The sequence below is a fragment of the Macrobrachium nipponense genome, chromosome 14, assembly GCF_015104395.2.
Source record: "Macrobrachium nipponense isolate FS-2020 chromosome 14, ASM1510439v2, whole genome shotgun sequence".
In the NCBI taxonomy this organism is placed as follows: domain Eukaryota; kingdom Metazoa; phylum Arthropoda; class Malacostraca; order Decapoda; family Palaemonidae; genus Macrobrachium; species Macrobrachium nipponense.
The window spans coordinates 88,530,453-88,542,572 of record NC_087207.1 but is presented as its reverse complement, the minus strand read 5'-3'; positions in this window follow the sequence as shown (position 1 = coordinate 88,542,572).

The following is a 12,120-nucleotide window of genomic DNA, read 5'->3' as shown; positions in this document are numbered from 1 at the left end:
TTATCGAGGATCAGGCTTTTAAAAGAGAGCAGGTTATGTTGATAGTTTCAAAGGCAATTTTTCTTTGCATGAGTTACTGATACAAGTTTAGGCTGCTATTCGTCTTATTTTCATATCGGTATTTTATTCAGACTTTGCTCACGTCACGCCCACCTGGTATTAACCTGACTATCACCTGCAATATATTGGTAATGCCCCGAAGGAGGGTGTAGGGTATTGCAGTCAGTGCACCTCGTGCGGTGCACTGTAGGCATTACTTAAGTTCTTTGCAGCATGCCTTCGGTCCCTAGCTCCAACCCCTTTCGTTTTTTGTTTCTGTACCTCCTTTCATATTCTCTTTCTTCCATCTTACTTTCCTCCGTCTCCTAACAATTGATTCATGGGGTAACTGCGAAGTTTAACTCCTGTTACACCTTTCAAACCGTTTACTGTCCATTTTCGTTTCAGCACTGAATAACCTCATAGGTCCCAGTGCTTGGCCTTTGGCCTAAATTCTATATTCATTTCAGTTCATTATACTTTTAATGGATCCCATGCATCGTTCTGGATAAGCAGTGCTTGATAGTCGATAAGGAATGCATTTGTACTCTGAGCGTGTAATTAGTCATAAAGCACACGATTTCTTTGTATCATGCTTCAGTACTTTCATGGAGATCATGCTCACGTTAAGGAGGCTCTAATTATAGGTCATTATGAAACATGAATCCTAAACGTTGCAACAAATCAAAGAGCCTTTTCATGTTCCTCGAGTATTTGCAGAGATTGTTTTAATCGGATTAGAGGGAAGCTGTTCTAGTTCCTCACAGTGTTTTGACTTAGCACCGCTCGCCTTCTTTTGAAGGTCGAGCATTATTTTGAAAAGTTACCAGAAGTTACTGGTTTTGTGAAGAAACGAACTTTTGTTATGTTGTGTTAAATTTTCCTATCCACTGTATTTACAAATAGTGTGACAAGATATGAGGAATTGTAAATTTGTAAATGAAATTTCTATTCTTTTCGAACAGATTGTTAGAAAACATTTACCTACTTAGTTTGTAGTGTACTAAATTTCCCCTACGAGTTTTATTTGTAATTTTTGAAATTATTTTTACTGTTAATATTCCCACTATTGTTTCCTCAGCGTTTTGTGAAAGCATGAGCGTTGTCATTAATCTCATCACCATCTTCTAGGTCTTTGTCGCTGAGGTTTGAGTTAAAAAATCAACAACGGTTTCTTGAGCAATAAAAAATACTTGTTATTGTGTTTTTAATTGTGTATAAGAAACATTCTCCATAATCTTTACTGTAATGCGCAAACCAATCCTAAGTTTGAGGAGGAAGTTTGACCAAAAAACGCTTCCTTCCCATAAAAATATCCTATACGCAGCTTTTGTGAAATGAAGTGGTCTCAGGTAAACTCTGAAAACATTCAGTAAAGACGAAAGTATTATTATCATCCTCCAAAATCTGGAGATTATGAACACCAGTTTGCTGCGTCTAAGTTCCAGCCATAATTGGATTCAAACAGAAAAATAGATTCTGAATCATTTAGATTAATAATATGATTTTCTGTCGTCTAATATCCGTGTAACTTCATTATGGAGTTATGACTTTCGGCACGATTCACTGAATTTGAATGGGGTATTGATCGAGGATAATTGGATTCATTTGAAATATACAGTAAGATTAAAATCCTGTTTCAAGGAGGAACGTTCCTAAGCTGTCTGGGAGTTATGGGGAAATTTTCGAGTTGCTAAATGTATTATTATTATTACTATTATTATTATTATTATTATTATCATTATTATTATATTATTATTATTATTATTATTATTATTATTATTATTATTATTATTATAATCTATTTGTTAAGAACAGTAAAAAAAGCTCTACGGATACTACAAGCCATGTTTAACTTACACCCGCGTGTACCAGACGAAAACGGTTTTACATTCGGAACTGTTGCCTTTCGCCTAATCCAGATTATGTATATATTGGCCAGCTCTAAGAAGATATCAGCTTTGTGAAAAAGAGAATAGTAAGATGAATTGAAAAGGCTTTGTAAGGAATCAGTGCACCTGATGCTGCCAATCTTTTTAACAGAAGATGTGTTGAAGATTGTTATAGCGTTTCGGTTTTATTACGTCGTCTGGATGAAAAGAATTGCGCAGCTATCATCCTGCCATAAAGGAGAGGAATTTCTTTAAAAAGAGCAGCATCTCTGACCTTCCCACACCCCACCAACAACTCACGAGCCCATAATAGAAAGAAAGTGAAGCGACAAGTCTGAATAACTTGGGAAAGGTAGAAAAGTAAGGGAAACCATTTACGCTCCTGTAAAAACAGAAGATTTCAAATAAGGACAAATTCGAATAGATGACGGGAAATAATTTTTGCCAAGAAATAAACTGAAGCATATTTTAACATTTTAATCTTTAGTAGTAATCCTCCATATACCAACTATATAGAAAATTTAAAATGTTCTATTTAATTTAATGTTTAATCCTTTTAATGACACATATGCCAACTATATACAAAACGACAAAAGATCAGTTAGCATGTACAAATCCTTTTCATTAAAGGACGGGAAATGTGCAAACGAAACGTTTTCCATAAAAAGAGACCCTTGATTACCATTGCACAAACAGAGGCTCCAGTAGCAGGAAATGAAAGCAAGAAATCACTGCACGTATTCTCAGACAAAGAACGTTGTCGGTTTCCGAAGAGGCAAACAAGAGATTTCCATTTCAAAGAAACCTAGATCTTTGGTCTTGCCACCATCCACATAACATATATATATATATATATATATATATATATATATATATATATATATATATATATATATATATATATATATATATATATATATATATATATATATATATATATATATATATCCTTTGAACAAGAATGGAGAGGGACAGAGATCCATTTCAGCGTGGAAAGCACAAAGAGAGAGAGAGAGAGAGAGAGAGAGAGAGAGAGAGAGAGAGAGATAACCTAATGAGGTATCATCATGCATTTTCAGGAATGTTTTCGTACATCAGAGAGGTTGAGTATGATTCAGTTAAAAGCTTCGTTCGGTCTTTCCAAAGGAATCATTTCATGTTGAACACTCCATTCGGAGATGCTTCGTTGAATTTCCTGACAGAGCGTTTATGCTACAACTCTGCCTCAGCTGAGGAAAAACATTGCAACAGGGAAATCTTGACCTGGCATCCGCAATTTGAAGGACTTCGGGCATCCCGACTATGAATCATACCAAATATCAAAAAAGTGTTCAAGATGGAAACGGAATTTCACTCCGTAGCGCCGCCAGTGCACCTCATGCGTTGCACTGTAGGCATTACATAAGGTTCTTTCCAGTGTCGCTTCCATGGCCCGTAGTTGCAACCCATTTCATTCCTTTTACTGCACTTTCATTCATATTCTTTCAGCCTTCTTAACTTTCCACTCTCTTAACTTGTTTCATATTGCGAGATTTCCCTTTTGTTACAACTTTCAAACCTATTATTTTCGATTTCCCTTTCAGCGCTGAATTGCCTCATAGTCCCCAGTGCTTGCCCTTCGGCCTAAATTCTATATTCTGCAGAAATAAACGGGATTTCTAAAGTAAATGACAGCAATGTACATCCCACAGTCACTAATACTCTCTCTCTCTCTCTCTCTCTCTCTCTCTCTCTCTCTCTCTCTCTCTCTCTCTCTCACAACTATGAAATATATGGTAAATGTGCATACCTAGATGGCTATGAGGATGATTGCCAGAGGATCTACATCCAAAATATGCAAAAACCTAAAAGAAGGAAAAGGATGTAAGTTCGACAAAAATGTAAATATATTGCACCCTGTAGCCATGAAAAATAATCAAATAAAAAACCAATCAAGTAATAAAATCCAAAATAAGAAAGAAACAAATAAAGAGAGGAATGAAGAATATCAGGTAAAAGAAAAAAGCAAGCCATCAACGAGATATGCAGAGGTGTCAGCAAAAAATTTCAATGCATCAGCTCCAAGATTCTACTCAAGAGATAATAACTGTTTTTATTATGCAAGAGGATATTGCAAATATGGAGAAAATTGCAGATTCAGACACAAAATGAATAATTATGATGAAGGAAGAACAAATATTATGGAAAAGTTGGATTTTTTAATGTCAGAATTTCTGGAAATGAAAAAAAGAACAACATACCAGAACAGGAAAGAGACATGGGAAAATCCTTATTATTACCAATATTAAATGAAGGAGAAAACACGCAAACCATCATAGTGATGAATGCGCAGGGTTTAGTTAAGTAACTCAAAAAGGAAAATAGAGTACTTAGAAGAACTAACCCAAATTGAAAAGAAAATAGATATAATGAATATAAGTGAAACCTGGTATTCCCAAGAGACTGGGAATGATGATCAAATAAAAGGGTTCCAAACTTATAGATCAGATTGAAAAAATAGGAATCAAGGGGGAACCGCAATATATGGGAAAGACAAAAAACAAGGAAAAATATATGAGAAATATAGTAACTCAGAATGTGAACTAATAGCGGTAGAATTTGAATCTGAAAAATTAATGAACATAGTAATATATAGACCTCCTAATAATAAAGAGTTTGACTTAATAATAGAACAATTGGATGATATATGTAGAAATCACAAGGACTGGACTACTCTCCTATCTGGAGACTTCAACTTTCCTTTCGTAGACTGGAAAGAACGAATAGGAGATTGTGGATGTACTTATACATATAAAAAGAGAGTAATAGTAGTGCAGAAGATAAGAGGCAATTCGAAAAGCTATTAGATATGCTACTAGAATACAACATTCAACAAATAAATCACCTGCCAACAAGAAAGGAAAATACGTTAGACCTAGTATTTGTGAACGAGATGAATTATGTTAAGGAAATAATAGTTTATAATGCGAGTATTTCAGACCATAATGTCATAGAAAAATAACAGTCCATTCCAAAGCAAGTGAAAACAGAGATAAGCAAGAAATGAAAAAGTTGGAAGGATATGGAAAATACAACCTTCTACAGTAAAAATATAAAATGGTCAGAAATAAATGAAGAATTAAACAAAGATTGGGATAACATTTTCGTAAGTGATGACATAAAGGTAAATACGGAGATATTATATAAAATATTAGAGAAAATAGTGGATAAATATATACCGAAGAAGAAAAGTAAACATCAGTCATGCATACCAAGAGACAGAAGGATCTTGTTCCAGAAAATCAGAAAGTGGAAAAAAGGCCTTGCAAAAGAAAAAAATGCATGGAAAGTTATAGAACTAAAAAGTAAGATAGAAAATGCAGAACAAAAGATTATACAATCAAAAGAAAATGAAAAACGGGACTTGGAAGAAAAAACCCTATTAAATATCAAGCAAAATCCCAACTATTATACTCATATGCGAAGAAGATGAATAAAGAAGAATAGAAATAGGCCCTCTAAGAATTGAAGGGAGATTAACGAATGAAAAAAAGGAAATTTGCAACATATTGGCAGAACGATATAAGAGAGAATTCACCCCTAGAATAGATAATGAAGATAATGATATAGAAGTAAGGGATGAAAATAGTGAATATTTAGCTGACATAGATATTAATGAAGCTGATATTGTGCAGGCTATTAATGAAATTAAAAATGGAGCTGCTACAGGGCCGGATGGAGTGCCTGCTATTTTGTTAAAGAAAGTAGTTCATTCTATCGCAAAGCCACTTGCAATATTATTAAGACAAAGTGTAGATACAGGCAAGATTTATGATGAGCACAAATTAGCATATATTACCCCTACTTTCAAAAGTGGATCAAGACTAGAGGCAAGTAATTATAGGCCTGTGAGTCTAACATCACATATTATGAAAGTGTATGAAAGGGTAATGAAGAAAAATATTATGAAACATTAATAAAAAATAATTTGTTTAATAAAGGACAACATGGTTTTCGTACCCGGAAAAAGTACACAAACCCAACTGTTAGTCCACCGTGAGAACATATTCAAAAATATGAAAAGCGGAAATGAAACAGATGTGGTTTATTTAGACTTTGCAAAAGCTTTTGACAAAGTAGACCATAATATATTAGCGAAGAAAATTAGAAAACACAATATCGTGGATAAAGTAGGAAGATGGTTAAAAGAATTTTTACACAACAGAAAACAGATAGTTATTGCAAACGACGAGAAATCGGATGAAGCCAAGGTAATATCCGGTGTGCCGCAAGGTACGGTGTTAGCTGCAATACTGTTTGTTATTATGATTGAAGACATAGACAGTAATGTTAAGGATTCGGTAGTGAGTAGTTTCGCAGATGACACAAGAATAAGTAGAGAAATTACTTGTGATGAAGATAGGAACGCTCTACAAAGAGACCTTAACAAAGTATATGATTGGGCAGCGGTAAATAGGATGGTATTTAACTCTGATAAATTTGAATCAATAAATTATGGAGACAGAGAAAGAAAGCTATATGCATATAGGGGACCTAATAATGAGACAATCACAAATAAGGAAGCAGTTAAAGACCTTGGTGTGATGATGAATAGGAACATGTTATGCAATGATCAATAGCAATTCTGTTGGCAAAATGTAAAGCAAAAATGTGGGAATGTTGTTACGGCACTTCAAACAAAAGAAAACTGAACACATGATTATGCTTTATAAAACATATGTTCGTAGATCCAGTCTTGAATATTGCAATATGATATGGTACCCACACTATCAAAAGGATATTGCACAAATAGAGAGTGTACAAAGGTCCTTTACAGCTAGAATAGAAGAAGTTAAAAACCTTGACTACTGGGAAAGACTACAATCCTTAAAATTATATAGTCTAGAAAGGAGAAGAGAACGCTACATGATAATTCAGGCATGGAAACAGATAGAAGGAATAGCAGAAAATATCATGGAACTAAAAATATCAGAAAGAGCAAGCAGAGGTAGATTAATAATGCCCAAAACTATACCAGGAAAAATAAGGAAAGCACACAGGACATTAATCCACTACGCACCAGCATCGATAATGCAGCGTCTATTCAATGCGTTGCCAGCTCATCTGAGGAATATATCAGGAGTGAGCGTAGATGTGTTTAAGAATAAGCTCGACAAATATCTAAACTGCATCCCAGACCATCCAAGATTGGAAGATGCAAAATATACCGGAAGATGTACTAGCAACTCTCTGGTAGACATTAGAGGTGCCTCACACTGAGGGACCTGGGGCAACCCGAACAAGATGTAAGGTCTGTAAGGTCTGTAAGGTCTCTCTCTTGAAGTAATTATCTAATCGTTTTTCGTTCCGTTTAGAGAATGCAAACGAGAAATTCCACTTCATTCTGGCTGGATAGAGCTGGAAAGAGAGCCATCTCTCCTAATTACAAAAACACCGGATCAGTTCTTTCATGAGGCGCTGTTGACCACTCGACTTGATTGCTCTCTCTAATCGAGAGCGAAATTGCTTGTGCGACTGCATTTCGGGTGTATTGTTTCCATTGCTACGTACGTACATACACACGTGCCATCACAAGGATCACGCTGAAATTGTGACTGCGGGTATTCTAACGGAAGAGAGAATGTAACGTTAAAATTCGAGAAGTAGACTACCACATTTAAGTGGGAGAAAGTCGAGGAGCGAGAATTACTGTTTACGTGTATAAGTGTGTCTGAGGCAAGGATATACTGTGTCCCCTTCGTGGATTTACGTCTTTCTAGTACATGGTAGAGTGTAGGGCGGTTGGAAGATTGCGATAATCGATCCGGGAAAGTTTCATGAAGAAACAAATGCTGGTTGTATTCCCTGCGCAAGAGATGCATCGATGAGTTCGGCTGTTCCCTCGTCCATACCTGTTTTACTTACCTTTCTACCGTTGATTTAAGGATATTCTGAATTTCCAAGTACGTGATCCTTCGCGCTACATTAGATATATATATATATATATATATATATATATATATATATATATATATATATATATATATATATATATATATATATATATATATATATATATATATATATATATATATATAATATATATATATATATATATATATATATATATATATATATATATATATATATTTACGACAGCATCTCCAGCGTCATCGCAAAAGTAAATATCAAGCAACGTCACTCAATGAGAATATAAATCCTAGAAAAATATACTTGTCGGTAATAGATCAACTCATTTACGTAATTCACAGAGGAAAAATAGAACGTGTTTCGTGAGTTGTATAACCAATAACTCATTCCAGCTCCACAGGAGAATGCAAATATAACAGATTTATGTTCCCTCTTGATGTATGATGTTACATCTGGCGTGAGTAGAAAAACATCGCTTCTTTAAGATTCAAACGTCTCCAGAGTGATTTATCGTCGAATGAATCGGAATCTTTCTGTGTGATGGATGACGCTCATTTCATTTCTGCCTTGTTATGCCAAACGCTTCTTCACAAATTTGGACGCGGAGAAGGGTTGCTGTCATTTGTAACTAAAGCACAAGACTAACTCGATTGAAATTGCGTTCTTTCTGATGTAATCTAATTTTCAATAACAATCGTCCTTTTTATTCATGTCTAGATAAATTCTCACATCCTTTCAATTTCTTTGGGATTTTATTATGTACTATTTTTCAAACAATTATAAAATAAGCCATGCTGTTCATGACATATGGGATGGTCCTAAGTCGAGGTGCAATTAAAAAGCCATAAACAATTTATTTAGACATAAAATTATAATTCACTGGATAACACTCTTTAAGCGTTTTGAAAATAAACATTAACAGACATGAAAATAAACTTTAAAATTACAACTTCAAAATAAATCCTTCGTGGCTGAAGGTTGGAGAGGACCTCAACTACAGAAGCTGAAAACAGAAAAACAAAAACCACATATAAAAAAATTGTACATACATTTAACACAACACAAATCTGTAATGACTGGCTATAACAAATTAACGACTTGCAATATAAGAAATGGAACAAAAACTTTAGCTTTAACAAATTGAAAAACACTAGTTTTCAAAGATACTTAAATCTTATGATAAAAAAACGTAAATTTTTTCATAATATAATTTTTTACATCGAAAACTTATCACGATTCGCTTTACCCAAAATAACGGAGGCTTTCAAGAATGATAAAAATCGAATGTTGCATTTTTCACAGTCTTGCGCCAAATGCGACCGGTATATAAAAGTTGGTGACTTCTAATACCCAATTTATTCGTCTATGTATATATTTAAAATAAGCTTTAATCACAGATCAGACACATTCATGATTGAACTGAAAATATTTTGTTCATAATTTCCACTACGTGTCTGTCTCGAGTACCTCGAAATTCTCTCTCTCTCTCTCTCTCCTTTTTGAAACATTTGTATTAAGCAAATCTTCCTATTTTATCTTCCCATGGCACACATTTTCAGTCAGTAATGTTTGCTGCGCACTATTTATTGCTCTATCAGTTAATGTAAATGTGCGATCATTTTGACGTCTTTGAACTCCGTTAATTAATTCTTTAATTAACTACGTAACATAAAGCTTCCACTTCATGAATCATGAAATGTGCGATAGCTTATTAACTCCTGGGTTGTAGGTAAACAAATTTACCTTTGTTCGACTCATTGGGTCGAGATCAGTCTCCCATTCGTTTTAAATCATCAGCTGTAGAGCAACAGTGATTTGTATCTTTAAATATTGGGATGACAGGAACTTAACCCTGTGTGATTCGGGAAATAACCACAATCAGTGAGATCCGTGACGCTCCAGTGACGTCTATGCACATAGACGTACCCGCAGTGCTAAATGCTCATCTACAAACTTTGCCATCTTGGAAATCACTTTTTTCACGGTATACAGTCACTACGGATATGTGCGCGCAGACGTCGCTAAAGCGTCACGGATATCACTGACACTGAACTGACATGGCAGTGATACTGCACTGATGTTTTTGAATCACCCTTTACTCATTTCGTAAACTGAATTTTCGAATTTCTCTCTTACACTGATACTTCAAACTAACAGCGCTGGCTTCGTGAGTGTTTTAGGAGCGGCTCACAGCTGCACTTCTCTTGCCATCCTTTTTCTTAAAAGAGGCATTGTATACTCTGGAAGCCTCATTCTTCGGAATTTATGCCTGTGCTGAATAATAATAATAATAATAATAATAATAATAATAATAATAATAATAATAATAATAATAATATTTTTCTAGTTCGTAGGAAGTGTGGAGTTCAGAGGAAGAGATGTAGACTTTAATTATACGTAGCACACAAATTATGGTGTTGTGTTTTAGTGTTAGAATATAAGAGTAGAAGGGTAATTTTAAGCTTTAAAAGACTCGTATATACCTATACAAATACGCGTATACATAAGTTGTTCAGATGAATTGCTTATTTAGTATATGTAGGAAGGACTGAAAAGGCTAGGAAAAAAGAACGAAAGTTTAGGGAAAAATGAGAAAAGTTCCAGGTAGCATGATCATGTGGGTAAAGAAATAGAGAATTATAAGGAGGTTGCCGATAAGAATTGATCATAAGTTTCGCGAGGAGGGAGGAAGACAATAATTAAGATGTAGGCGAACTGAGTGGGCAAACAAGACGAAGAACAATCAAGTTGTTGAAGGATTAGCGCTGAAATTCTTCTTGCTTTTTCTCTTTCCTTTAAAGAACTGACCTCTTTTCACACCAATGCAACATTCACTTTAACAGCTGAATAGTGCACGAACTTCGTCTGCGAAAACTCCCACAACATTAATGATTTTCGTTCATCGTGGTGAAATAAACATTCTGGCTGCATTATTCGACGAACAAATAAGTCTTTAGAAAACCAGAAATTAATAAAATAAAGACAACATAATCCATTGTTTTAATAATTTTTACAAGAAATGCATTACATGGTAACTTATATCTTTAAGTTCCAATAAAATCCGACCTTTAGATATATTATTATTATTATTAGTTATTATTATTATTATTATTATTAGTTTTATTTATTATTATTATTATTATCCTAGTATATAAAACAACATTCCAATATGGAACAGTCACTCAGAGCCCGTTATCTTGAGATTCAAGCTCATCCAAAGGAGATTTGTCTACCATTATGAAGAAGTAAGAGGAAGTAAAGGGATACAGACAAAACAGATACCACACATTAAAACAAAGAGAAAAAAATAGATAAAGAATCATTCACTCCAGATATAATTCATCCAAGTATAAATAACCTTTTGGGAAAGAATGCTAACGCACACCGCCTTTGGGAATGGTGCCGATAAACAAACGCAGAATGCCTCATGGCAATTGCTGCGATAACAGTGCCGCGTTCAGGGAGAGAGAGAGAGCGAGAGAGAGAGAGAGAGATAGAGAGAGAGAGAGAGAGAGAGAGAGCCACCATCCATAAAGACGCCTTTTAAATGAAGTCTCAGTGGGTTACTGAAGAAATATTTTCTCTTATTCGTCCTCAGTTATTACCTGTCTGTCCGACTTATATACTCTGTTCAATAACATATATATTCTCCCGTCTGCTAAGGTTATTGGGTTTGGGAATACTATTATTCGAAGAGTTTGAAAGCATATCTTCAAAATTTCTTAATTTGCTATGTCTCGAAACCTTTTGTGTAATTGTTGTGCAGGCATATAAGCTTCTTCTTCTTCTTCTTCTTCTTCTTCTTCTTATTATTATTATTATTATTATTATTATTATTATTAGGTAGATGAAGCCTATTCATAAGGGACACGCCCATATAGGCCTTTGACTTGACACTCAAGTTTCCAAAAAATATGGTGTTCATTAGGAAGAAGTAAGAGGTATTTAAGGGAAACACAGAAAGCTGTTTTCAAATATTGCATCACTTCTAACATGAGCAGGGATGTCGTATGGTGCTTCGTAGTTATTATAGTCTTTTGACGTTTCAATTTTTCACGCTTGGCTGTAACTTTTTTGGGGGGGCGGGGAAGTAAGCCATAACGCATTTGTCTTGGCTTACGAAATTTCTTCGATCTTGACTTGAAGACATACTAACAGAACTGTCCTATTCATTGGTTATTTTAGTAGTCAAAACTGATTCGAATATTGACAATGGGATACACACACACACACCTATATATATGTATAACTGAATCACGAAAGTTAGGAACGTGATAAA